General features: G+C 35.2%; 30 non-coding genes across 30 annotated transcripts; 16 read left to right on the top strand and 14 right to left on the bottom strand.

The window, feature by feature from the left end:
* Positions 1 to 1,199: 1,199 nt before the first annotated feature.
* Positions 1,200 to 1,271, bottom strand: TRNAE-UUC (transfer RNA glutamic acid (anticodon UUC)). Its single transcript has one exon. It is a non-coding gene; the product is annotated as a tRNA-Glu (tRNA).
* Positions 1,272 to 1,388: 117 nt separating this feature from the next.
* TRNAM-CAU (transfer RNA methionine (anticodon CAU)) lies at positions 1,389 to 1,461 on the top strand. The gene has a single exon. It is a non-coding gene; the product is annotated as a tRNA-Met (tRNA).
* Positions 1,462 to 2,523: 1,062 nt separating this feature from the next.
* TRNAM-CAU (transfer RNA methionine (anticodon CAU)) lies at positions 2,524 to 2,596 on the top strand. The gene has a single exon. It is a non-coding gene; the product is annotated as a tRNA-Met (tRNA).
* A 902-nt stretch (positions 2,597 to 3,498) lies between these two features.
* Positions 3,499 to 3,570, bottom strand: TRNAE-UUC (transfer RNA glutamic acid (anticodon UUC)). Its single transcript has one exon. It is a non-coding gene; the product is annotated as a tRNA-Glu (tRNA).
* A 117-nt stretch (positions 3,571 to 3,687) lies between these two features.
* TRNAM-CAU (transfer RNA methionine (anticodon CAU)) lies at positions 3,688 to 3,760 on the top strand. Its single transcript has one exon. It is a non-coding gene; the product is annotated as a tRNA-Met (tRNA).
* A 903-nt stretch (positions 3,761 to 4,663) lies between these two features.
* Positions 4,664 to 4,735, bottom strand: TRNAE-UUC (transfer RNA glutamic acid (anticodon UUC)). The gene has a single exon. It is a non-coding gene; the product is annotated as a tRNA-Glu (tRNA).
* A 117-nt stretch (positions 4,736 to 4,852) lies between these two features.
* Positions 4,853 to 4,925, top strand: TRNAM-CAU (transfer RNA methionine (anticodon CAU)). The gene has a single exon. It is a non-coding gene; the product is annotated as a tRNA-Met (tRNA).
* Positions 4,926 to 5,828: 903 nt separating this feature from the next.
* Positions 5,829 to 5,900, bottom strand: TRNAE-UUC (transfer RNA glutamic acid (anticodon UUC)). Its single transcript has one exon. It is a non-coding gene; the product is annotated as a tRNA-Glu (tRNA).
* A 117-nt stretch (positions 5,901 to 6,017) lies between these two features.
* TRNAM-CAU (transfer RNA methionine (anticodon CAU)) lies at positions 6,018 to 6,090 on the top strand. The gene has a single exon. It is a non-coding gene; the product is annotated as a tRNA-Met (tRNA).
* Positions 6,091 to 8,128: 2,038 nt separating this feature from the next.
* On the bottom strand, positions 8,129 to 8,200 carry TRNAE-UUC (transfer RNA glutamic acid (anticodon UUC)). Its single transcript has one exon. It is a non-coding gene; the product is annotated as a tRNA-Glu (tRNA).
* A 117-nt stretch (positions 8,201 to 8,317) lies between these two features.
* Positions 8,318 to 8,390, top strand: TRNAM-CAU (transfer RNA methionine (anticodon CAU)). The gene has a single exon. It is a non-coding gene; the product is annotated as a tRNA-Met (tRNA).
* Positions 8,391 to 10,428: 2,038 nt separating this feature from the next.
* TRNAE-UUC (transfer RNA glutamic acid (anticodon UUC)) lies at positions 10,429 to 10,500 on the bottom strand. The gene has a single exon. It is a non-coding gene; the product is annotated as a tRNA-Glu (tRNA).
* Positions 10,501 to 10,617: 117 nt separating this feature from the next.
* On the top strand, positions 10,618 to 10,690 carry TRNAM-CAU (transfer RNA methionine (anticodon CAU)). Its single transcript has one exon. It is a non-coding gene; the product is annotated as a tRNA-Met (tRNA).
* Positions 10,691 to 12,728: 2,038 nt separating this feature from the next.
* Positions 12,729 to 12,800, bottom strand: TRNAE-UUC (transfer RNA glutamic acid (anticodon UUC)). Its single transcript has one exon. It is a non-coding gene; the product is annotated as a tRNA-Glu (tRNA).
* Positions 12,801 to 12,917: 117 nt separating this feature from the next.
* Positions 12,918 to 12,990, top strand: TRNAM-CAU (transfer RNA methionine (anticodon CAU)). The gene has a single exon. It is a non-coding gene; the product is annotated as a tRNA-Met (tRNA).
* Positions 12,991 to 13,893: 903 nt separating this feature from the next.
* On the bottom strand, positions 13,894 to 13,965 carry TRNAE-UUC (transfer RNA glutamic acid (anticodon UUC)). The gene has a single exon. It is a non-coding gene; the product is annotated as a tRNA-Glu (tRNA).
* Positions 13,966 to 14,082: 117 nt separating this feature from the next.
* On the top strand, positions 14,083 to 14,155 carry TRNAM-CAU (transfer RNA methionine (anticodon CAU)). The gene has a single exon. It is a non-coding gene; the product is annotated as a tRNA-Met (tRNA).
* Positions 14,156 to 16,193: 2,038 nt separating this feature from the next.
* On the bottom strand, positions 16,194 to 16,265 carry TRNAE-UUC (transfer RNA glutamic acid (anticodon UUC)). Its single transcript has one exon. It is a non-coding gene; the product is annotated as a tRNA-Glu (tRNA).
* Positions 16,266 to 16,382: 117 nt separating this feature from the next.
* Positions 16,383 to 16,455, top strand: TRNAM-CAU (transfer RNA methionine (anticodon CAU)). The gene has a single exon. It is a non-coding gene; the product is annotated as a tRNA-Met (tRNA).
* A 2,038-nt stretch (positions 16,456 to 18,493) lies between these two features.
* On the bottom strand, positions 18,494 to 18,565 carry TRNAE-UUC (transfer RNA glutamic acid (anticodon UUC)). Its single transcript has one exon. It is a non-coding gene; the product is annotated as a tRNA-Glu (tRNA).
* Positions 18,566 to 18,682: 117 nt separating this feature from the next.
* TRNAM-CAU (transfer RNA methionine (anticodon CAU)) lies at positions 18,683 to 18,755 on the top strand. The gene has a single exon. It is a non-coding gene; the product is annotated as a tRNA-Met (tRNA).
* Positions 18,756 to 19,817: 1,062 nt separating this feature from the next.
* TRNAM-CAU (transfer RNA methionine (anticodon CAU)) lies at positions 19,818 to 19,890 on the top strand. The gene has a single exon. It is a non-coding gene; the product is annotated as a tRNA-Met (tRNA).
* A 902-nt stretch (positions 19,891 to 20,792) lies between these two features.
* Positions 20,793 to 20,864, bottom strand: TRNAE-UUC (transfer RNA glutamic acid (anticodon UUC)). The gene has a single exon. It is a non-coding gene; the product is annotated as a tRNA-Glu (tRNA).
* A 117-nt stretch (positions 20,865 to 20,981) lies between these two features.
* Positions 20,982 to 21,054, top strand: TRNAM-CAU (transfer RNA methionine (anticodon CAU)). Its single transcript has one exon. It is a non-coding gene; the product is annotated as a tRNA-Met (tRNA).
* Positions 21,055 to 21,957: 903 nt separating this feature from the next.
* TRNAE-UUC (transfer RNA glutamic acid (anticodon UUC)) lies at positions 21,958 to 22,029 on the bottom strand. Its single transcript has one exon. It is a non-coding gene; the product is annotated as a tRNA-Glu (tRNA).
* Positions 22,030 to 22,146: 117 nt separating this feature from the next.
* TRNAM-CAU (transfer RNA methionine (anticodon CAU)) lies at positions 22,147 to 22,219 on the top strand. The gene has a single exon. It is a non-coding gene; the product is annotated as a tRNA-Met (tRNA).
* Positions 22,220 to 23,121: 902 nt separating this feature from the next.
* On the bottom strand, positions 23,122 to 23,193 carry TRNAE-UUC (transfer RNA glutamic acid (anticodon UUC)). The gene has a single exon. It is a non-coding gene; the product is annotated as a tRNA-Glu (tRNA).
* A 117-nt stretch (positions 23,194 to 23,310) lies between these two features.
* On the top strand, positions 23,311 to 23,383 carry TRNAM-CAU (transfer RNA methionine (anticodon CAU)). Its single transcript has one exon. It is a non-coding gene; the product is annotated as a tRNA-Met (tRNA).
* Positions 23,384 to 25,421: 2,038 nt separating this feature from the next.
* On the bottom strand, positions 25,422 to 25,493 carry TRNAE-UUC (transfer RNA glutamic acid (anticodon UUC)). Its single transcript has one exon. It is a non-coding gene; the product is annotated as a tRNA-Glu (tRNA).
* Positions 25,494 to 25,610: 117 nt separating this feature from the next.
* On the top strand, positions 25,611 to 25,683 carry TRNAM-CAU (transfer RNA methionine (anticodon CAU)). Its single transcript has one exon. It is a non-coding gene; the product is annotated as a tRNA-Met (tRNA).
* Positions 25,684 to 26,017: the final 334 nt, after the last annotated feature.

The following is a 26,017-nucleotide window of genomic DNA, read 5'->3' as shown; positions in this document are numbered from 1 at the left end:
CTGCAATTATTATCTTTTGGTCCTCTGTTTTTGAATCTGTCTTAAAACAGCAATAGGGTTGTATTGGGTGAAAACCAGGAATCCTAACCGCTAGACCATATGGGAAGATGTCGATTGCGTCCTTCACTGTTTCATATAATATAAAAAAAAAACATTTCACTGACATTATTTTGTTAAACAAAAATAATCCCACCATTTCAAAAATGAAGCAAATAAGGCAGGAGCCTTGTTAGCGCAGTAGGTTGTGCGTCAGTCTCATAATCTGAAGGTCGTGAGTTCAATGCTCACACAGGGCATTTTTATTGATGTTTGTTTTGAGAGCATGGCATTGCAATCTAAGAGATGCAGCACTTTGTCTAACAAACTTGACTGCATTCAAATTTTACCTTTCTTGTTGAGTGGAGTATTCTGTTTTTTTTTTTTCAAAATAAGCTTTCATAACTCACGTGACCACTAATAGATTTCAGACCAGCAATATCAGAAAAGATATCAAATAATTTGTCCAAGATGGACCCTATTTATATAAAATAGTTAATAGAAATCATTTTTCATGGTCATAGTCAAAACTTTGTCCTCAGAAATCTTACCGCCAATGGATTTTAGACCTTAATTAATGGCAAAGGTGTGTTCAAATCACTTATCACATTTACAACAATTTTTTATTTTGTGTTTCATGCTTTTTGCCCTGATAGAGGTACATTGCAATCTCCAAGCCTCTATTCTGTTACTTACAATATTGATAGAACATTTGGAAATTTTTCCTCTAAGAATTGGTGGAGTTTTCTGTTTCTAAGATGACATGTGCCCTCAATCTTTTGTTTATTTCTGAATGATTTCAGAGCAAGAATAGTGGGAATTGTGATAATTTATTTCTCTGAATTGGAATCAATACAGAAGAAAGTGGAGCACAAGGCATTGTTCTAGTCTTCTTTGTGATTTTATTCCCTCAGAGCTTTGCAATGCAATCATAGAGCCACAATTCCATTTCTCACAAAGATTCAGGACATCTTAAATTTTACCTGTCTTCAGTTAAAGACAAATGCTAATGGCATAAATATTGTCATAACTGGAAGAAGCAACACACATGTGCAATTGGGACCACATCAGGTACCAATCAGACAGAAGGAAACACTTGGCTGCAATTATTATCTTTTGGTCCTCTGTTTTTGAATCTGTCTTAAAACAGCAATAAGGTTGTATTCCCATACCGGGAGTCAAACCCGGGCCGCCTGGGAGAAAACCAGGAATCCTAACCGCTAGACCATATGGGAAGATGTCGATTGCGTCCTTCACTGTTTCATATAATATAAAAAAAAACATTTCACTGACATTATTTTGTTAAACAAAAATAATCCCACCATTTCAAAAATGAAGCAAATAAGGCAGGAGCCTTGTTAGCGCAGTAGGTAGCGCGTCAGTCTCATAATCTGAAGGTCGTGAGTTCAATCCTCACACAGGGCATTTTTATTGATGTTTGTTTTGAGAGCATGGCATTGCAATCTAAGAGATGCAGCACTTTGTCTAACAAACTTGACTGCATTCAAATTTTACCTTTCTTGTTGAGTGGAGTATTGTTTTTTTTTTTTTCAAAATAAGCTTTCATAACTCACGTGACCACTAATAGATTTCAGACCAGCAATATCAGAAAAGATATCAAATAATTTGTCCAAGATGGACCCTATTTATATAAAATAGTTAATAGAAATCATTTTTCATGGTCATAGTCAAAACTTTGTCCTCAGAAATCTTACTGCCAATGGATTTTAGACCTTAATTAATGGCAAAGGTGTGTTCAAATCACTTATCACATTTACAACAATTTTTTATTTTGTGTTTCATGCTTTTTGCCCTGATAGAGGTACATTGCAATCTCCAAGCCTCTATTCTGTTACTTACAATATTGATAGAACATTTGGAAATTTTTCCTCTAAGAATTGGTGGAGTTTTCTGTTTCTAAGATGACATGTGCCCTCAATCTTTTGTTTATTTCTGAATGATTTCAGAGCAAGAATAGTGGGAATTGTGATAATTTATTTCTCAGAATTGGAATCAATACAGAAGAAAGTGGAGCACAAGGCATTGTTCTAGTCTTCTTTGTGATTTGATTCCCTCAGAGCTTTGCAATGCAATCAAAGAGCCACAATTCCATTTCTCACAAAGATTCAGGACATCTTAAATTTTACCTGTCTTCAGTTAAAGACAAATGATAATGGCATAAATATTGTCATAACTGGAAGAAGCAACACACATGTGCAATTGGGACCACATCAAGTACCAATCAGACAGAAGGAAACACTTGGCTGCAATTATTATCTTTTGGTCCTCTGTTTTTGAATCTGTCTTAAAACAGCAATAGGGTTGTATTGGGTGAAAACCAGGAATCCTAACCGCTAGACCATATGGGAAGATGTCGATTGCGTCCTTCACTGTTTCATATAATATAAAAAAAAAACATTTCACTGACATTATTTTGTTAAACAAAAATAATCCCACCATGTCAAAAATGAAGCAAATAAGGAAGGAGCCTTGTTAGCGCAGTAGGTAGCGCGTCAGTCTCATAATCTGAAGGTCGTGAGTTCAATCCTCACACAGGGCATTTTTATTGATGTTTGTTTTGAGAGCATGGCATTGCAATCTAAGAGATGCAGCACTTTGTCTAACAAACTTGACTGCATTCAAATTTTACCTTTCTTGTTGAGTGGAGTATTGTTTTTTTTTTTTTCAAAATAAGCTTTCATAACTCACGTGACCACTAATAGATTTCAGACCAGCAATATCAGAAAAGATATCAAATAATTTGTCCAAGATGGACCCTATTTATATAAAATAGTTAATAGAAATCATTTTTCATGGTCATAGTCAAAACTTTGTCCTCAGAAATCTTACCGCCAATGGATTTTAGACCTTAATTAATGGCAAAGGTGTGTTCAAATCACTTATCACATTTACAACAATTTTTTATTTTGTGTTTCATGCTTTTTGCCCTGATAGAGGTACATTGCAATCTCCAAGCCTCTATTCTGTTACTTACAATATTGATAGAACATTTGGAAATTTTTCCTCTAAGAATTGGTGGAGTTTTCTGTTTCTAAGATGACATGTGCCCTCAATCTTTTGTTTATTTCTGAATGATTTCAGAGCAAGAATAGTGGGAATTGTGATAATTTATTTCTCTGAATTGGAATCAATACAGAAGAAAGTGGAGCACAAGGCATTGTTCTAGTCTTCTTTGTGATTTGATTCCCTCAGAGCTTTGCAATGCAATCAAAGAGCCACAATTCCATTTCTCACAAAGATTCAGGACATCTTAAATTTTACCTGTCTTCAGTTAAAGACAAATGATAATGGCATAAATATTGTCATAACTGGAAGAAGCAACACACATGTGCAATTGGGACCACATCAAGTACCAATCAGACAGAAGGAAACACTTGGCTGCAATTATTATCTTTTGGTCCTCTGTTTTTGAATCTGTCTTAAAACAGCAATAGGGTTGTATTCCCATACCGGGAGTCAAACCCGGGCCGCCTGGGAGAAAACCAGGAATCCTAACCGCTAGACCATATGGGAAGATGTCGATTGCGTCCTTCACTGTTTCATATAATATAAAAAAAAACATTTCACTGACATTATTTTGTTAAACAAAAATAATCCCACCATTTCAAAAATGAAGAAAATAAAGCAGGAGCCTTGTTAGCGCAGTAGGTAGCGCGTCAGTCTCATAATCTGAAGGTCGTGAGTTCAATCCTCACACAGGGCATTTTTATTGATGTTTGTTTTGAGAGCATGGCATTGCAATCTAAGAGATGCAGCACTTTGTCTAACAAACTTGACTGCATTCAAATTTTACCTTTCTTGTTGAGTGGAGTATTCTGTTTTTTTTTTTTCAAAATAAGCTTTCATAACTCACGTGACCACTAATAGATTTCAGACCAGCAATATCAGAAAAGATATCAAATAATTTGTCCAAGATGAACCCTATTTATATAAAATAGTTAATAGAAATCATTTTTCATGGTCATAGTCAAAACTTTGTCCTCAGAAATCTTACCGCCAATGGATTTTAGACCTTAATTAATGGCAAAGGTGTGTTCAAATCACTTATCACATTTACAACAATTTTTTATTTTGTGTTTCATGCTTTTTGCCCTGATAGAGGTACATTGCAATCTCCAAGCCTCTATTCTGTTACTTACAATATTGATAGAACATTTGGAAATTTTTCCTCTAAGAATTGGTGGAGTTTTCTGTTTCTAAGATGACATGTGCCCTCAATCTTTTGTTTATTTCTGAATGATTTCAGAGCAAGAATAGTGGGAATTGTGATAATTTATTTCTCTGAATTGGAATCAATACAGAAGAAAGTGGAGCACAAGGCATTGTTCTAGTCTTCTTTGTGATTTGATTCCCTCAGAGCTTTGCAATGCAATCAAAGAGCCACAATTCCATTTCTCACAAAGATTCAGGACATCTTAAATTTTACCTGTCTTCAGTTAAAGACAAATGATAATGGCATAAATATTGTCATAACTGGAAGAAGCAACACACATGTGCAATTGGGACCACATCAAGTACCAATCAGACAGAAGGAAACACTTGGCTGCAATTATTATCTTTTGGTCCTCTGTTTTTGAATCTGTCTTAAAACAGCAATAGGGTTGTATTCCCATACCGGGAGTCAAACCCGGGCCGCCTGGGAGAAAACCAGGAATCCTAACCGCTAGACCATATGGGAAGATGTCGATTGCGTCCTTCACTGTTTCATATAATATAAAAAAAAACATTTCACTGACATTATTTTGTTAAACAAAAATAATCCCACCATGTCAAAAATGAAGTAAATAAGGCAGGAGCCTTGTTAGCGCAGTAGGTAGCGCGTCTGTCTCATAATCTGAAGGTCGTGAGTTCAATCCTCACACAGGGCATTTTTATTGATGTTTGTTTTGAGAGCATGGCATTGCAATCTAAGAGATGCAGCACTTTGTCTAACAAACTTGACTGCATTCAAATTTTACCTTTCTTGTTGAGTGGAGTATTCTGTTTTTTTTTTTTCAAAATAAGCTTTCATAACTCACGTGACCACTAATAGATTTCAGACCAGCAATATCAGAAAAGATATCAAATAATTTGTCCAAGATGGACCCTATTTATATAAAATAGTTAATAGAAATCATTTTTCATGGTCATAGTCAAAACTTTGTCCTCAGAAATCTTACCGCCAATGGATTTTAGACCTTAATTAATGGCAAAGGTGTGTTCAAATCACTTATCACATTTACAACAATTTTTTATTTTGTGTTTCATGCTTTTTGCCCTGATAGAGGTACATTGCAATCTCCAAGCCTCTATTCTGTTACTTACAATATTGATAGAACATTTGGAAATTTTTCCTCTAAGAATTGGTGGAGTTTTCTGTTTCTAAGATGACATGTGCCCTCAATCTTTTGTTTATTTCTGAATGATTTCAGAGCAAGAATAGTGGGAATTGTGATAATTTATTTCTCTGAATTGGAATCAATACAGAAGAAAGTGGAGCACAAGGCATTGTTCTAGTCTTCTTTGTGATTTTATTCCCTCAGAGCTTTGCAATGCAATCATAGAGCCACAATTCCATTTCTCACAAAGATTCAGGACATCTTAAATTTTACCTGTCTTCAGTTAAAGACAAATGCTAATGGCATAAATATTGTCATAACTGGAAGAAGCAACACACATGTGCAATTGGGACCACATCAGGTACCAATCAGACAGAAGGAAACACTTGGCTGCAATTATTATCTTTTGGTCCTCTGTTTTTGAATCTGTCTTAAAACAGCAATAAGGTTGTATTCCCATACCGGGAGTCGAACCCGGGCCGCCTGGGTGAAAACCAGGAATCCTAACCGCTAGACCATATGGGAAGATGTTGATTGCGTCCTTCACTGTTTCATATAATATAAAAAAAAACATTTCACTGACATTATTTTGTTAAACAAAAATAATCCCACCATTTCAAAAATGAAGCAAATAAGGCAGGAGCCTTGTTAGCGCAGTAGGTAGCGCGTCAGTCTCATAATCTGAAGGTCGTGAGTTCAATCCTCACACAGGGCATTTTTATTGATGTTTGTTTTGAGAGCATGGCATTGCAATCTAAGAGATGCAGCACTTTGTCTAACAAACTTGACTGCATTCAAATTTTACCTTTCTTGTTGAGTGGAGTATTGTTTTTTTTTTTTTCAAAATAAGCTTTCATAACTCACGTGACCACTAATAGATTTCAGACCAGCAATATCAGAAAAGATATCAAATAATTTGTCCAAGATGGACCCTATTTATATAAAATAGTTAATAGAAATCATTTTTCATGGTCATAGTCAAAACTTTGTCCTCAGAAATCTTACTGCCAATGGATTTTAGACCTTAATTAATGGCAAAGGTGTGTTCAAATCACTTATCACATTTACAACAATTTTTTATTTTGTGTTTCATGCTTTTTGCCCTGATAGAGGTACATTGCAATCTCCAAGCCTCTATTCTGTTACTTACAATATTGATAGAACATTTGGAAATTTTTCCTCTAAGAATTGGTGGAGTTTTCTGTTTCTAAGATGACATGTGCCCTCAATCTTTTGTTTATTTCTGAATGATTTCAGAGCAAGAATAGTGGGAATTGTGATAATTTATTTCTCAGAATTGGAATCAATACAGAAGAAAGTGGAGCACAAGGCATTGTTCTAGTCTTCTTTGTGATTTGATTCCCTCAGAGCTTTGCAATGCAATCAAAGAGCCACAATTCCATTTCTCACAAAGATTCAGGACATCTTAAATTTTACCTGTCTTCAGTTAAAGACAAATGATAATGGCATAAATATTGTCATAACTGGAAGAAGCAACACACATGTGCAATTGGGACCACATCAAGTACCAATCAGACAGAAGGAAACACTTGGCTGCAATTATTATCTTTTGGTCCTCTGTTTTTGAATCTGTCTTAAAACAGCAATAGGGTTGTATTGGGTGAAAACCAGGAATCCTAACCGCTAGACCATATGGGAAGATGTCGATTGCGTCCTTCACTGTTTCATATAATATAAAAAAAAAACATTTCACTGACATTATTTTGTTAAACAAAAATAATCCCACCATTTCAAAAATGAAGCAAATAAGGCAGGAGCCTTGTTAGCGCAGTAGGTTGTGCGTCAGTCTCATAATCTGAAGGTCGTGAGTTCAATGCTCACACAGGGCATTTTTATTGATGTTTGTTTTGAGAGCATGGCATTGCAATCTAAGAGATGCAGCACTTTGTCTAACAAACTTGACTGCATTCAAATTTTACCTTTCTTGTTGAGTGGAGTATTCTGTTTTTTTTTTTTCAAAATAAGCTTTCATAACTCACGTGACCACTAATAGATTTCAGACCAGCAATATCAGAAAAGATATCAAATAATTTGTCCAAGATGGACCCTATTTATATAAAATAGTTAATAGAAATCATTTTTCATGGTCATAGTCAAAACTTTGTCCTCAGAAATCTTACCGCCAATGGATTTTAGACCTTAATTAATGGCAAAGGTGTGTTCAAATCACTTATCACATTTACAACAATTTTTTATTTTGTGTTTCATGCTTTTTGCCCTGATAGAGGTACATTGCAATCTCCAAGCCTCTATTCTGTTACTTACAATATTGATAGAACATTTGGAAATTTTTCCTCTAAGAATTGGTGGAGTTTTCTGTTTCTAAGATGACATGTGCCCTCAATCTTTTGTTTATTTCTGAATGATTTCAGAGCAAGAATAGTGGGAATTGTGATAATTTATTTCTCTGAATTGGAATCAATACAGAAGAAAGTGGAGCACAAGGCATTGTTCTAGTCTTCTTTGTGATTTTATTCCCTCAGAGCTTTGCAATGCAATCATAGAGCCACAATTCCATTTCTCACAAAGATTCAGGACATCTTAAATTTTACCTGTCTTCAGTTAAAGACAAATGCTAATGGCATAAATATTGTCATAACTGGAAGAAGCAACACACATGTGCAATTGGGACCACATCAGGTACCAATCAGACAGAAGGAAACACTTGGCTGCAATTATTATCTTTTGGTCCTCTGTTTTTGAATCTGTCTTAAAACAGCAATAAGGTTGTATTCCCATACCGGGAGTCAAACCCGGGCCGCCTGGGAGAAAACCAGGAATCCTAACCGCTAGACCATATGGGAAGATGTCGATTGCGTCCTTCACTGTTTCATATAATATAAAAAAAAACATTTCACTGACATTATTTTGTTAAACAAAAATAATCCCACCATTTCAAAAATGAAGCAAATAAGGCAGGAGCCTTGTTAGCGCAGTAGGTAGCGCGTCAGTCTCATAATCTGAAGGTCGTGAGTTCAATCCTCACACAGGGCATTTTTATTGATGTTTGTTTTGAGAGCATGGCATTGCAATCTAAGAGATGCAGCACTTTGTCTAACAAACTTGACTGCATTCAAATTTTACCTTTCTTGTTGAGTGGAGTATTGTTTTTTTTTTTTTCAAAATAAGCTTTCATAACTCACGTGACCACTAATAGATTTCAGACCAGCAATATCAGAAAAGATATCAAATAATTTGTCCAAGATGGACCCTATTTATATAAAATAGTTAATAGAAATCATTTTTCATGGTCATAGTCAAAACTTTGTCCTCAGAAATCTTACTGCCAATGGATTTTAGACCTTAATTAATGGCAAAGGTGTGTTCAAATCACTTATCACATTTACAACAATTTTTTATTTTGTGTTTCATGCTTTTTGCCCTGATAGAGGTACATTGCAATCTCCAAGCCTCTATTCTGTTACTTACAATATTGATAGAACATTTGGAAATTTTTCCTCTAAGAATTGGTGGAGTTTTCTGTTTCTAAGATGACATGTGCCCTCAATCTTTTGTTTATTTCTGAATGATTTCAGAGCAAGAATAGTGGGAATTGTGATAATTTATTTCTCAGAATTGGAATCAATACAGAAGAAAGTGGAGCACAAGGCATTGTTCTAGTCTTCTTTGTGATTTGATTCCCTCAGAGCTTTGCAATGCAATCAAAGAGCCACAATTCCATTTCTCACAAAGATTCAGGACATCTTAAATTTTACCTGTCTTCAGTTAAAGACAAATGATAATGGCATAAATATTGTCATAACTGGAAGAAGCAACACACATGTGCAATTGGGACCACATCAAGTACCAATCAGACAGAAGGAAACACTTGGCTGCAATTATTATCTTTTGGTCCTCTGTTTTTGAATCTGTCTTAAAACAGCAATAGGGTTGTATTGGGTGAAAACCAGGAATCCTAACCGCTAGACCATATGGGAAGATGTCGATTGCGTCCTTCACTGTTTCATATAATATAAAAAAAAAACATTTCACTGACATTATTTTGTTAAACAAAAATAATCCCACCATTTCAAAAATGAAGCAAATAAGGCAGGAGCCTTGTTAGCGCAGTAGGTTGTGCGTCAGTCTCATAATCTGAAGGTCGTGAGTTCAATGCTCACACAGGGCATTTTTATTGATGTTTGTTTTGAGAGCATGGCATTGCAATCTAAGAGATGCAGCACTTTGTCTAACAAACTTGACTGCATTCAAATTTTACCTTTCTTGTTGAGTGGAGTATTCTGTTTTTTTTTTTTCAAAATAAGCTTTCATAACTCACGTGACCACTAATAGATTTCAGACCAGCAATATCAGAAAAGATATCAAATAATTTGTCCAAGATGGACCCTATTTATATAAAATAGTTAATAGAAATCATTTTTCATGGTCATAGTCAAAACTTTGTCCTCAGAAATCTTACCGCCAATGGATTTTAGACCTTAATTAATGGCAAAGGTGTGTTCAAATCACTTATCACATTTACAACAATTTTTTATTTTGTGTTTCATGCTTTTTGCCCTGATAGAGGTACATTGCAATCTCCAAGCCTCTATTCTGTTACTTACAATATTGATAGAACATTTGGAAATTTTTCCTCTAAGAATTGGTGGAGTTTTCTGTTTCTAAGATGACATGTGCCCTCAATCTTTTGTTTATTTCTGAATGATTTCAGAGCAAGAATAGTGGGAATTGTGATAATTTATTTCTCTGAATTGGAATCAATACAGAAGAAAGTGGAGCACAAGGCATTGTTCTAGTCTTCTTTGTGATTTTATTCCCTCAGAGCTTTGCAATGCAATCATAGAGCCACAATTCCATTTCTCACAAAGATTCAGGACATCTTAAATTTTACCTGTCTTCAGTTAAAGACAAATGCTAATGGCATAAATATTGTCATAACTGGAAGAAGCAACACACATGTGCAATTGGGACCACATCAGGTACCAATCAGACAGAAGGAAACACTTGGCTGCAATTATTATCTTTTGGTCCTCTGTTTTTGAATCTGTCTTAAAACAGCAATAAGGTTGTATTCCCATACCGGGAGTCAAACCCGGGCCGCCTGGGAGAAAACCAGGAATCCTAACCGCTAGACCATATGGGAAGATGTCGATTGCGTCCTTCACTGTTTCATATAATATAAAAAAAAACATTTCACTGACATTATTTTGTTAAACAAAAATAATCCCACCATTTCAAAAATGAAGCAAATAAGGCAGGAGCCTTGTTAGCGCAGTAGGTAGCGCGTCAGTCTCATAATCTGAAGGTCGTGAGTTCAATCCTCACACAGGGCATTTTTATTGATGTTTGTTTTGAGAGCATGGCATTGCAATCTAAGAGATGCAGCACTTTGTCTAACAAACTTGACTGCATTCAAATTTTACCTTTCTTGTTGAGTGGAGTATTGTTTTTTTTTTTTTCAAAATAAGCTTTCATAACTCACGTGACCACTAATAGATTTCAGACCAGCAATATCAGAAAAGATATCAAATAATTTGTCCAAGATGGACCCTATTTATATAAAATAGTTAATAGAAATCATTTTTCATGGTCATAGTCAAAACTTTGTCCTCAGAAATCTTACTGCCAATGGATTTTAGACCTTAATTAATGGCAAAGGTGTGTTCAAATCACTTATCACATTTACAACAATTTTTTATTTTGTGTTTCATGCTTTTTGCCCTGATAGAGGTACATTGCAATCTCCAAGCCTCTATTCTGTTACTTACAATATTGATAGAACATTTGGAAATTTTTCCTCTAAGAATTGGTGGAGTTTTCTGTTTCTAAGATGACATGTGCCCTCAATCTTTTGTTTATTTCTGAATGATTTCAGAGCAAGAATAGTGGGAATTGTGATAATTTATTTCTCAGAATTGGAATCAATACAGAAGAAAGTGGAGCACAAGGCATTGTTCTAGTCTTCTTTGTGATTTGATTCCCTCAGAGCTTTGCAATGCAATCAAAGAGCCACAATTCCATTTCTCACAAAGATTCAGGACATCTTAAATTTTACCTGTCTTCAGTTAAAGACAAATGATAATGGCATAAATATTGTCATAACTGGAAGAAGCAACACACATGTGCAATTGGGACCACATCAAGTACCAATCAGACAGAAGGAAACACTTGGCTGCAATTATTATCTTTTGGTCCTCTGTTTTTGAATCTGTCTTAAAACAGCAATAGGGTTGTATTGGGTGAAAACCAGGAATCCTAACCGCTAGACCATATGGGAAGATGTCGATTGCGTCCTTCACTGTTTCATATAATATAAAAAAAAAACATTTCACTGACATTATTTTGTTAAACAAAAATAATCCCACCATTTCAAAAATGAAGCAAATAAGGCAGGAGCCTTGTTAGCGCAGTAGGTTGTGCGTCAGTCTCATAATCTGAAGGTCGTGAGTTCAATGCTCACACAGGGCATTTTTATTGATGTTTGTTTTGAGAGCATGGCATTGCAATCTAAGAGATGCAGCACTTTGTCTAACAAACTTGACTGCATTCAAATTTTACCTTTCTTGTTGAGTGGAGTATTCTGTTTTTTTTTTTTCAAAATAAGCTTTCATAACTCACGTGACCACTAATAGATTTCAGACCAGCAATATCAGAAAAGATATCAAATAATTTGTCCAAGATGGACCCTATTTATATAAAATAGTTAATAGAAATCATTTTTCATGGTCATAGTCAAAACTTTGTCCTCAGAAATCTTACCGCCAATGGATTTTAGACCTTAATTAATGGCAAAGGTGTGTTCAAATCACTTATCACATTTACAACAATTTTTTATTTTGTGTTTCATGCTTTTTGCCCTGATAGAGGTACATTGCAATCTCCAAGCCTCTATTCTGTTACTTACAATATTGATAGAACATTTGGAAATTTTTCCTCTAAGAATTGGTGGAGTTTTCTGTTTCTAAGATGACATGTGCCCTCAATCTTTTGTTTATTTCTGAATGATTTCAGAGCAAGAATAGTGGGAATTGTGATAATTTATTTCTCTGAATTGGAATCAATACAGAAGAAAGTGGAGCACAAGGCATTGTTCTAGTCTTCTTTGTGATTTTATTCCCTCAGAGCTTTGCAATGCAATCATAGAGCCACAATTCCATTTCTCACAAAGATTCAGGACATCTTAAATTTTACCTGTCTTCAGTTAAAGACAAATGCTAATGGCATAAATATTGTCATAACTGGAAGAAGCAACACACATGTGCAATTGGGACCACATCAGGTACCAATCAGACAGAAGGAAACACTTGGCTGCAATTATTATCTTTTGGTCCTCTGTTTTTGAATCTGTCTTAAAACAGCAATAAGGTTGTATTCCCATACCGGGAGTCAAACCCGGGCCGCCTGGGAGAAAACCAGGAATCCTAACCGCTAGACCATATGGGAAGATGTCGATTGCGTCCTTCACTGTTTCATATAATATAAAAAAAAACATTTCACTGACATTATTTTGTTAAACAAAAATAATCCCACCATTTCAAAAATGAAGCAAATAAGGCAGGAGCCTTGTTAGCGCAGTAGGTAGCGCGTCAGTCTCATAATCTGAAGGTCGTGAGTTCAATCCTCACACAGGGCATTTTTATTGATGTTTGTTTTGAGAGCATGGCATTGCAATCTAAGAGATGCAGCACTTTGTCTAACAAACTTGACTGCATTCAAATTTTACCTTTCTTGTTGAGTGGAGTATTCTGTTTTTTTTTTTTCAAAATAAGCTTTCATAACTCACGTGACCACTAATAGATTTCAGACCAGCAATATCAGAAAAGATATCAAATAATTTGTCCAAGATGGACCCTATTTATATAAAATAGTTAATAGAAATCATTTTTCATGGTCATAGTCAAAACTTTGTCCTCAGAAATCTTACCGCCAATGGATTTTAGACCTTAATTAATGGCAAAGGTGTGTTCAAATCACTTATCACATTTACAACAATTTTTTATTTTGTGTTTCATGCTTTTTGCCCTGATAGAGGTACATTGCAATCTCCAAGCCTCTATTCTGTTACTTACAATATTGATAGAACATTTGGAAATTTTTCCTCTAAGAATTGGTGGAGTTTTCTGTTTCTAAGATGACATGTGCCCTCAATCTTTTGTTTATTTCTGAATGATTTCAGAGCAAGAATAGTGGGAATTGTGATAATTTATTTCTCTGAATTGGAATCAATACAGAAGAAAGTGGAGCACAAGGCATTGTTCTAGTCTTCTTTGTGATTTTATTCCCTCAGAGCTTTGCAATGCAATCATAGAGCCACAATTCCATTTCTCACAAAGATTCAGGACATCTTAAATTTTACCTGTCTTCAGTTAAAGACAAATGCTAATGGCATAAATATTGTCATAACTGGAAGAAGCAACACACATGTGCAATTGGGACCACATCAGGTACCAATCAGACAGAAGGAAACACTTGGCTGCAATTATTATCTTTTGGTCCTCTGTTTTTGAATCTGTCTTAAAACAGCAATAAGGTTGTATTCCCATACCGGGAGTCAAACCCGGGCCGCCTGGGAGAAAACCAGGAATCCTAACCGCTAGACCATATGGGAAGATGTCGATTGCGTCCTTCACTGTTTCATATAATATAAAAAAAAACATTTCACTGACATTATTTTGTTAAACAAAAATAATCCCACCATTTCAAAAATGAAGCAAATAAGGCAGGAGCCTTGTTAGCGCAGTAGGTAGCGCGTCAGTCTCATAATCTGAAGGTCGTGAGTTCAATCCTCACACAGGGCATTTTTATTGATGTTTGTTTTGAGAGCATGGCATTGCAATCTAAGAGATGCAGCACTTTGTCTAACAAACTTGACTGCATTCAAATTTTACCTTTCTTGTTGAGTGGAGTATTGTTTTTTTTTTTTTCAAAATAAGCTTTCATAACTCACGTGACCACTAATAGATTTCAGACCAGCAATATCAGAAAAGATATCAAATAATTTGTCCAAGATGGACCCTATTTATATAAAATAGTTAATAGAAATCATTTTTCATGGTCATAGTCAAAACTTTGTCCTCAGAAATCTTACTGCCAATGGATTTTAGACCTTAATTAATGGCAAAGGTGTGTTCAAATCACTTATCACATTTACAACAATTTTTTATTTTGTGTTTCATGCTTTTTGCCCTGATAGAGGTACATTGCAATCTCCAAGCCTCTATTCTGTTACTTACAATATTGATAGAACATTTGGAAATTTTTCCTCTAAGAATTGGTGGAGTTTTCTGTTTCTAAGATGACATGTGCCCTCAATCTTTTGTTTATTTCTGAATGATTTCAGAGCAAGAATAGTGGGAATTGTGATAATTTATTTCTCAGAATTGGAATCAATACAGAAGAAAGTGGAGCACAAGGCATTGTTCTAGTCTTCTTTGTGATTTGATTCCCTCAGAGCTTTGCAATGCAATCAAAGAGCCACAATTCCATTTCTCACAAAGATTCAGGACATCTTAAATTTTACCTGTCTTCAGTTAAAGACAAATGATAATGGCATAAATATTGTCATAACTGGAAGAAGCAACACACATGTGCAATTGGGACCACATCAAGTACCAATCAGACAGAAGGAAACACTTGGCTGCAATTATTATCTTTTGGTCCTCTGTTTTTGAATCTGTCTTAAAACAGCAATAGGGTTGTATTGGGTGAAAACCAGGAATCCTAACCGCTAGACCATATGGGAAGATGTCGATTGCGTCCTTCACTGTTTCATATAATATAAAAAAAAAACATTTCACTGACATTATTTTGTTAAACAAAAATAATCCCACCATTTCAAAAATGAAGCAAATAAGGCAGGAGCCTTGTTAGCGCAGTAGGTTGTGCGTCAGTCTCATAATCTGAAGGTCGTGAGTTCAATGCTCACACAGGGCATTTTTATTGATGTTTGTTTTGAGAGCATGGCATTGCAATCTAAGAGATGCAGCACTTTGTCTAACAAACTTGACTGCATTCAAATTTTACCTTTCTTGTTGAGTGGAGTATTCTGTTTTTTTTTTTTCAAAATAAGCTTTCATAACTCACGTGACCACTAATAGATTTCAGACCAGCAATATCAGAAAAGATATCAAATAATTTGTCCAAGATGGACCCTATTTATATAAAATAGTTAATAGAAATCATTTTTCATGGTCATAGTCAAAACTTTGTCCTCAGAAATCTTACCGCCAATGGATTTTAGACCTTAATTAATGGCAAAGGTGTGTTCAAATCACTTATCACATTTACAACAATTTTTTATTTTGTGTTTCATGCTTTTTGCCCTGATAGAGGTACATTGCAATCTCCAAGCCTCTATTCTGTTACTTACAATATTGATAGAACATTTGGAAATTTTTCCTCTAAGAATTGGTGGAGTTTTCTGTTTCTAAGATGACATGTGCCCTCAATCTTTTGTTTATTTCTGAATGATTTCAGAGCAAGAATAGTGGGAATTGTGATAATTTATTTCTCTGAATTGGAATCAATACAGAAGAAAGTGGAGCACAAGGCATTGTTCTAGTCTTCTTTGTGATTTTATTCCCTCAGAGCTTTGCAATGCAATCATAGAGCCACAATTCCATTTCTCACAAAGATTCAGGACATCTTAAATTTTACCTGTCTTCAGTTAAAGACAAATGCTAATGGCATAAATATTGTCATAACTGGAAGAAGCAACACACATGTGCAATTGGGACCACATCAGGTACCAATCAGACAGAAGGAAACACTTGGCTGCAATTATTATCTTTTGGTCCTCTGTTTTTGAATCTGTCTTAAAACAGCAATAAGGTTGTATTCCCATACCGGGAGTCAAACCCGGGCCGCCTGGGAGAAAACCAGGAATCCTAACCGCTAGACCATATGGGAAGATGTCGATTGCGTCCTTCACTGTTTCATATAATATAAAAAAAAACATTTCACTGACATTATTTTGTTAAACAAAAATAATCCCACCATTTCAAAAATGAAGCAAATAAGGCAGGAGCCTTGTTAGCGCAGTAGGTAGCGCGTCAGTCTCATAATCTGAAGGTCGTGAGTTCAATCCTCACACAGGGCATTTTTATTGATGTTTGTTTTGAGAGCATGGCATTGCAATCTAAGAGATGCAGCACTTTGTCTAACAAACTTGACTGCATTCAAATTTTACCTTTCTTGTTGAGTGGAGTATTGTTTTTTTTTTTTTCAAAATAAGCTTTCATAACTCACGTGACCACTAATAGATTTCAGACCAGCAATATCAGAAAAGATATCAAATAATTTGTCCAAGATGGACCCTATTTATATAAAATAGTTAATAGAAATCATTTTTCATGGTCATAGTCAAAACTTTGTCCTCAGAAATCTTACTGCCAATGGATTTTAGACCTTAATTAATGGCAAAGGTGTGTTCAAATCACTTATCACATTTACAACAATTTTTTATTTTGTGTTTCATGCTTTTTGCCCTGATAGAGGTACATTGCAATCTCCAAGCCTCTATTCTGTTACTTACAATATTGATAGAACATTTGGAAATTTTTCCTCTAAGAATTGGTGGAGTTTTCTGTTTCTAAGATGACATGTGCCCTCAATCTTTTGTTTATTTCTGAATGATTTCAGAGCAAGAATAGTGGGAATTGTGATAATTTATTTCTCAGAATTGGAATCAATACAGAAGAAAGTGGAGCACAAGGCATTGTTCTAGTCTTCTTTGTGATTTGATTCCCTCAGAGCTTTGCAATGCAATCAAAGAGCCACAATTCCATTTCTCACAAAGATTCAGGACATCTTAAATTTTACCTGTCTTCAGTTAAAGACAAATGATAATGGCATAAATATTGTCATAACTGGAAGAAGCAACACACATGTGCAATTGGGACCACATCAAGTACCAATCAGACAGAAGGAAACACTTGGCTGCAATTATTATCTTTTGGTCCTCTGTTTTTGAATCTGTCTTAAAACAGCAATAGGGTTGTATTGGGTGAAAACCAGGAATCCTAACCGCTAGACCATATGGGAAGATGTCGATTGCGTCCTTCACTGTTTCATATAATATAAAAAAAAAACATTTCACTGACATTATTTTGTTAAACAAAAATAATCCCACCATTTCAAAAATGAAGCAAATAAGGCAGGAGCCTTGTTAGCGCAGTAGGTTGTGCGTCAGTCTCATAATCTGAAGGTCGTGAGTTCAATGCTCACACAGGGCATTTTTATTGATGTTTGTTTTGAGAGCATGGCATTGCAATCTAAGAGATGCAGCACTTTGTCTAACAAACTTGACTGCATTCAAATTTTACCTTTCTTGTTGAGTGGAGTATTCTGTTTTTTTTTTTTCAAAATAAGCTTTCATAACTCACGTGACCACTAATAGATTTCAGACCAGCAATATCAGAAAAGATATCAAATAATTTGTCCAAGATGGACCCTATTTATATAAAATAGTTAATAGAAATCATTTTTCATGGTCATAGTCAAAACTTTGTCCTCAGAAATCTTACCGCCAATGGATTTTAGACCTTAATTAATGGCAAAGGTGTGTTCAAATCACTTATCACATTTACAACAATTTTTTATTTTGTGTTTCATGCTTTTTGCCCTGATAGAGGTACATTGCAATCTCCAAGCCTCTATTCTGTTACTTACAATATTGATAGAACATTTGGAAATTTTTCCTCTAAGAATTGGTGGAGTTTTCTGTTTCTAAGATGACATGTGCCCTCAATCTTTTGTTTATTTCTGAATGATTTCAGAGCAAGAATAGTGGGAATTGTGATAATTTATTTCTCTGAATTGGAATCAATACAGAAGAAAGTGGAGCACAAGGCATTGTTCTAGTCTTCTTTGTGATTTTATTCCCTCAGAGCTTTGCAATGCAATCATAGAGCCACAATTCCATTTCTCACAAAGATTCAGGACATCTTAAATTTTACCTGTCTTCAGTTAAAGACAAATGCTAATGGCATAAATATTGTCATAACTGGAAGAAGCAACACACATGTGCAATTGGGACCACATCAGGTACCAATCAGACAGAAGGAAACACTTGGCTGCAATTATTATCTTTTGGTCCTCTGTTTTTGAATCTGTCTTAAAACAGCAATAAGGTTGTATTCCCATACCGGGAGTCAAACCCGGGCCGCCTGGGAGAAAACCAGGAATCCTAACCGCTAGACCATATGGGAAGATGTCGATTGCGTCCTTCACTGTTTCATATAATATAAAAAAAAACATTTCACTGACATTATTTTGTTAAACAAAAATAATCCCACCATTTCAAAAATGAAGCAAATAAGGCAGGAGCCTTGTTAGCGCAGTAGGTAGCGCGTCAGTCTCATAATCTGAAGGTCGTGAGTTCAATCCTCACACAGGGCATTTTTATTGATGTTTGTTTTGAGAGCATGGCATTGCAATCTAAGAGATGCAGCACTTTGTCTAACAAACTTGACTGCATTCAAATTTTACCTTTCTTGTTGAGTGGAGTATTGTTTTTTTTTTTTTCAAAATAAGCTTTCATAACTCACGTGACCACTAATAGATTTCAGACCAGCAATATCAGAAAAGATATCAAATAATTTGTCCAAGATGGACCCTATTTATATAAAATAGTTAATAGAAATCATTTTTCATGGTCATAGTCAAAACTTTGTCCTCAGAAATCTTACTGCCAATGGATTTTAGACCTTAATTAATGGCAAAGGTGTGTTCAAATCACTTATCACATTTACAACAATTTTTTATTTTGTGTTTCATGCTTTTTGCCCTGATAGAGGTACATTGCAATCTCCAAGCCTCTATTCTGTTACTTACAATATTGATAGAACATTTGGAAATTTTTCCTCTAAGAATTGGTGGAGTTTTCTGTTTCTAAGATGACATGTGCCCTCAATCTTTTGTTTATTTCTGAATGATTTCAGAGCAAGAATAGTGGGAATTGTGATAATTTATTTCTCAGAATTGGAATCAATACAGAAGAAAGTGGAGCACAAGGCATTGTTCTAGTCTTCTTTGTGATTTGATTCCCTCAGAGCTTTGCAATGCAATCAAAGAGCCACAATTCCATTTCTCACAAAGATTCAGGACATCTTAAATTTTACCTGTCTTCAGTTAAAGACAAATGATAATGGCATAAATATTGTCATAACTGGAAGAAGCAACACACATGTGCAATTGGGACCACATCAAGTACCAATCAGACAGAAGGAAACACTTGGCTGCAATTATTATCTTTTGGTCCTCTGTTTTTGAATCTGTCTTAAAACAGCAATAGGGTTGTATTGGGTGAAAACCAGGAATCCTAACCGCTAGACCATATGGGAAGATGTCGATTGCGTCCTTCACTGTTTCATATAATATAAAAAAAAAACATTTCACTGACATTATTTTGTTAAACAAAAATAATCCCACCATGTCAAAAATGAAGCAAATAAGGAAGGAGCCTTGTTAGCGCAGTAGGTAGCGCGTCAGTCTCATAATCTGAAGGTCGTGAGTTCAATCCTCACACAGGGCATTTTTATTGATGTTTGTTTTGAGAGCATGGCATTGCAATCTAAGAGATGCAGCACTTTGTCTAACAAACTTGACTGCATTCAAATTTTACCTTTCTTGTTGAGTGGAGTATTGTTTTTTTTTTTTTCAAAATAAGCTTTCATAACTCACGTGACCACTAATAGATTTCAGACCAGCAATATCAGAAAAGATATCAAATAATTTGTCCAAGATGGACCCTATTTATATAAAATAGTTAATAGAAATCATTTTTCATGGTCATAGTCAAAACTTTGTCCTCAGAAATCTTACCGCCAATGGATTTTAGACCTTAATTAATGGCAAAGGTGTGTTCAAATCACTTATCACATTTACAACAATTTTTTATTTTGTGTTTCATGCTTTTTGCCCTGATAGAGGTACATTGCAATCTCCAAGCCTCTATTCTGTTACTTACAATATTGATAGAACATTTGGAAATTTTTCCTCTAAGAATTGGTGGAGTTTTCTGTTTCTAAGATGACATGTGCCCTCAATCTTTTGTTTATTTCTGAATGATTTCAGAGCAAGAATAGTGGGAATTGTGATAATTTATTTCTCTGAATTGGAATCAATACAGAAGAAAGTGGAGCACAAGGCATTGTTCTAGTCTTCTTTGTGATTTGATTCCCTCAGAGCTTTGCAATGCAATCAAAGAGCCACAATTCCATTTCTCACAAAGATTCAGGACATCTTAAATTTTACCTGTCTTCAGTTAAAGACAAATGATAATGGCATAAATATTGTCATAACTGGAAGAAGCAACACACATGTGCAATTGGGACCACATCAAGTACCAATCAGACAGAAGGAAACACTTGGCTGCAATTATTATCTTTTGGTCCTCTGTTTTTGAATCTGTCTTAAAACAGCAATAGGGTTGTATTCCCATACCGGGAGTCAAACCCGGGCCGCCTGGGAGAAAACCAGGAATCCTAACCGCTAGACCATATGGGAAGATGTCGATTGCGTCCTTCACTGTTTCATATAATATAAAAAAAAACATTTCACTGACATTATTTTGTTAAACAAAAATAATCCCACCATTTCAAAAATGAAGAAAATAAAGCAGGAGCCTTGTTAGCGCAGTAGGTAGCGCGTCAGTCTCATAATCTGAAGGTCGTGAGTTCAATCCTCACACAGGGCATTTTTATTGATGTTTGTTTTGAGAGCATGGCATTGCAATCTAAGAGATGCAGCACTTTGTCTAACAAACTTGACTGCATTCAAATTTTACCTTTCTTGTTGAGTGGAGTATTCTGTTTTTTTTTTTTCAAAATAAGCTTTCATAACTCACGTGACCACTAATAGATTTCAGACCAGCAATATCAGAAAAGATATCAAATAATTTGTCCAAGATGAACCCTATTTATATAAAATAGTTAATAGAAATCATTTTTCATGGTCATAGTCAAAACTTTGTCCTCAGAAATCTTACCGCCAATGGATTTTAGACCTTAATTAATGGCAAAGGTGTGTTCAAATCACTTATCACATTTACAACAATTTTTTATTTTGTGTTTCATGCTTTTTGCCCTGATAGAGGTACATTGCAATCTCCAAGCCTCTATTCTGTTACTTACAATATTGATAGAACATTTGGAAATTTTTCCTCTAAGAATTGGTGGAGTTTTCTGTTTCTAAGATGACATGTGCCCTCAATCTTTTGTTTATTTCTGAATGATTTCAGAGCAAGAATAGTGGGAATTGTGATAATTTATTTCTCTGAATTGGAATCAATACAGAAGAAAGTGGAGCACAAGGCATTGTTCTAGTCTTCTTTGTGATTTGATTCCCTCAGAGCTTTGCAATGCAATCAAAGAGCCACAATTCCATTTCTCACAAAGATTCAGGACATCTTAAATTTTACCTGTCTTCAGTTAAAGACAAATGATAATGGCATAAATATTGTCATAACTGGAAGAAGCAACACACATGTGCAATTGGGACCACATCAAGTACCAATCAGACAGAAGGAAACACTTGGCTGCAATTATTATCTTTTGGTCCTCTGTTTTTGAATCTGTCTTAAAACAGCAATAGGGTTGTATTCCCATACCGGGAGTCAAACCCGGGCCGCCTGGGAGAAAACCAGGAATCCTAACCGCTAGACCATATGGGAAGATGTCGATTGCGTCCTTCACTGTTTCATATAATATAAAAAAAAACATTTCACTGACATTATTTTGTTAAACAAAAATAATCCCACCATGTCAAAAATGAAGTAAATAAGGCAGGAGCCTTGTTAGCGCAGTAGGTAGCGCGTCTGTCTCATAATCTGAAGGTCGTGAGTTCAATCCTCACACAGGGCATTTTTATTGATGTTTGTTTTGAGAGCATGGCATTGCAATCTAAGAGATGCAGCACTTTGTCTAACAAACTTGACTGCATTCAAATTTTACCTTTCTTGTTGAGTGGAGTATTGTTTTTTTTTTTTTCAAAATAAGCTTTCATAACTCACGTGACCACTAATAGATTTCAGACCAGCAATATCAGAAAAGATATCAAATAATTTGTCCAAGATGGACCCTATTTATATAAAATAGTTAATAGAAATCATTTTTCATGGTCATAGTCAAAACTTTGTCCTCAGAAATCTTACCGCCAATGGATTTTAGACCTTAATTAATGGCAAAGGTGTGTTCAAATCACTTATCACATTTACAACAATTTTTTATTTTGTGTTTCATGCTTTTTGCCCTGATAGAGGTACATTGCAATCTCCAAGCCTCTATTCTGTTACTTACAATATTGATAGAACATTTGGAAATTTTTCCTCTAAGAATTGGTGGAGTTTTCTGTTTCTAAGATGACATGTGCCCTCAATCTTTTGTTTATTTCTGAATGATTTCAGAGCAAGAATAGTGGGAATTGTGATAATTTATTTCTCTGAATTGGAATCAATACAGAAGAAAGTGGAGCACAAGGCATTGTTCTAGTCTTCTTTGTGATTTGATTCCCTCAGAGCTTTGCAATGCAATCAAAGAGCCACAATTCCATTTCTCACAAAGATTCAGGACATCTTAAATTTTACCTGTCTTCAGTTAAAGACAAATGCTAATGGCATAAATATTGTCATAACTGGAAGAAGCAACACACATGTGCAATTGGGACCACATCAGGTACCAATCAGACAGAAGGAAACACTTGGCTGCAATTATTATCTTTTGGTCCTCTGTTTTTGAATCTGTCTTAAAACAGCAATAAGGTTGTATTCCCATACCGGGAGTCAAACCCGGGCCGCCTGGGAGAAAACCAGGAATCCTAACCGCTAGACCATATGGGAAGATGTCGATTGCGTCCTTCACTGTTTCATATAATATAAAAAAAAACATTTCACTGACATTATTTTGTTAAACAAAAATAATCCCACCATTTCAAAAATGAAGCAAATAAGGCAGGAGCCTTGTTAGCGCAGTAGGTAGCGCGTCAGTCTCATAATCTGAAGGTCGTGAGTTCAATCCTCACACAGGGCATTTTTATTGATGTTTGTTTTGAGAGCATGGCATTGCAATCTAAGAGATGCAGCACTTTGTCTAACAAACTTGACTGCATTCAAATTTTACCTTTCTTGTTGAGTGGAGTATTGTTTTTTTTTTTTTCAAAATAAGCTTTCATAACTCACGTGACCACTAATAGATTTCAGACCAGCAATATCAGAAAAGATATCAAATAATTTGTCCAAGATGGACCCTATTTATATAAAATAGTTAATAGAAATCATTTTTCATGGTCATAGTCAAAACTTTGTCCTCAGAAATCTTACTGCCAATGGATTTTAGACCTTAATTAATGGCAAAGGTGTGTTCAAATCACTTATCACATTTACAACAATTTTTTATTTTGTGTTTCATGCTTTTTGCCCTGATAGAGGTACATTGCAATCTCCAAGCCTCTATTCTGTTACTTACAATATTGATAGAACATTTGGAAATTTTTCCTCTAAGAATTGGTGGAGTTTTCTGTTTCTAAGATGACATGTGCCCTCAATCTTTTGTTTATTTCTGAATGATTTCAGAGCAAGAATAGTGGGAATTGTGATAATTTATTTCTCAGAATTGGAATCAATACAGAAGAAAGTGGAGCACAAGGCATTGTTCTAGTCTTCTTTGTGATTTGATTCCCTCAGAGCTTTGCAATGCAATCAAAGAGCCACAATTCCATTTCTCACAAAGATTCAGGACATCTTAAATTTTACCTGTCTTCAGTTAAAGACAAATGATAATGGCATAAATATTGTCATAACTGGAAGAAGCAACACACATGTGCAATTGGGACCACATCAAGTACCAATCAGACAGAAGGAAACACTTGGCTGCAATTATTATCTTTTGGTCCTCTGTTTTTGAATCTGTCTTAAAACAGCAATAGGGTTGTATTGGGTGAAAACCAGGAATCCTAACCGCTAGACCATATGGGAAGATGTCGATTGCGTCCTTCACTGTTTCATATAATATAAAAAAAAAACATTTCACTGACATTATTTTGTTAAACAAAAATAATCCCACCATTTCAAAAATGAAGCAAATAAGGCAGGAGCCTTGTTAGCGCAGTAGGTTGTGCGTCAGTCTCATAATCTGAAGGTCGTGAGTTCAATGCTCACACAGGGCATTTTTATTGATGTTTGTTTTGAGAGCATGGCATTGCAATCTAAGAGATGCAGCACTTTGTCTAACAAACTTGACTGCATTCAAATTTTACCTTTCTTGTTGAGTGGAGTATTCTGTTTTTTTTTTTTCAAAATAAGCTTTCATAACTCACGTGACCACTAATAGATTTCAGACCAGCAATATCAGAAAAGATATCAAATAATTTGTCCAAGATGGACCCTATTTATATAAAATAGTTAATAGAAATCATTTTTCATGGTCATAGTCAAAACTTTGTCCTCAGAAATCTTACCGCCAATGGATTTTAGACCTTAATTAATGGCAAAGGTGTGTTCAAATCACTTATCACATTTACAACAATTTTTTATTTTGTGTTTCATGCTTTTTGCCCTGATAGAGGTACATTGCAATCTCCAAGCCTCTATTCTGTTACTTACAATATTGATAGAACATTTGGAAATTTTTCCTCTAAGAATTGGTGGAGTTTTCTGTTTCTAAGATGACATGTGCCCTCAATCTTTTGTTTATTTCTGAATGATTTCAGAGCAAGAATAGTGGGAATTGTGATAATTTATTTCTCTGAATTGGAATCAATACAGAAGAAAGTGGAGCACAAGGCATTGTTCTAGTCTTCTTTGTGATTTTATTCCCTCAGAGCTTTGCAATGCAATCATAGAGCCACAATTCCATTTCTCACAAAGATTCAGGACATCTTAAATTTTACCTGTCTTCAGTTAAAGACAAATGCTAATGGCATAAATATTGTCATAACTGGAAGAAGCAACACACATGTGCAATTGGGACCACATCAGGTACCAATCAGACAGAAGGAAACACTTGGCTGCAATTATTATCTTTTGGTCCTCTGTTTTTGAATCTGTCTTAAAACAGCAATAAGGTTGTATTCCCATACCGGGAGTCAAACCCGGGCCGCCTGGGAGAAAACCAGGAATCCTAACCGCTAGACCATATGGGAAGATGTCGATTGCGTCCTTCACTGTTTCATATAATATAAAAAAAAACATTTCACTGACATTATTTTGTTAAACAAAAATAATCCCACCATTTCAAAAATGAAGCAAATAAGGCAGGAGCCTTGTTAGCGCAGTAGGTAGCGCGTCAGTCTCATAATCTGAAGGTCGTGAGTTCAATCCTCACACAGGGCATTTTTATTGATGTTTGTTTTGAGAGCATGGCATTGCAATCTAAGAGATGCAGCACTTTGTCTAACAAACTTGACTGCATTCAAATTTTACCTTTCTTGTTGAGTGGAGTATTGTTTTTTTTTTTTTCAAAATAAGCTTTCATAACTCACGTGACCACTAATAGATTTCAGACCAGCAATATCAGAAAAGATATCAAATAATTTGTCCAAGATGGACCCTATTTATATAAAATAGTTAATAGAAATCATTTTTCATGGTCATAGTCAAAACTTTGTCCTCAGAAATCTTACTGCCAATGGATTTTAGACCTTAATTAATGGCAAAGGTGTGTTCA

Source organism: Taudactylus pleione, unplaced genomic scaffold (genome assembly GCF_031769625.1).
Source record: "Taudactylus pleione unplaced genomic scaffold, aTauple2 ptg000248l, whole genome shotgun sequence".
NCBI classification, from domain to species: Eukaryota; Metazoa; Chordata; class Amphibia; order Anura; family Myobatrachidae; genus Taudactylus; species Taudactylus pleione.
The sequence above is the reverse complement of the archived record's forward strand: the minus strand, read 5'-3'. Positions and strand labels throughout refer to the sequence as shown.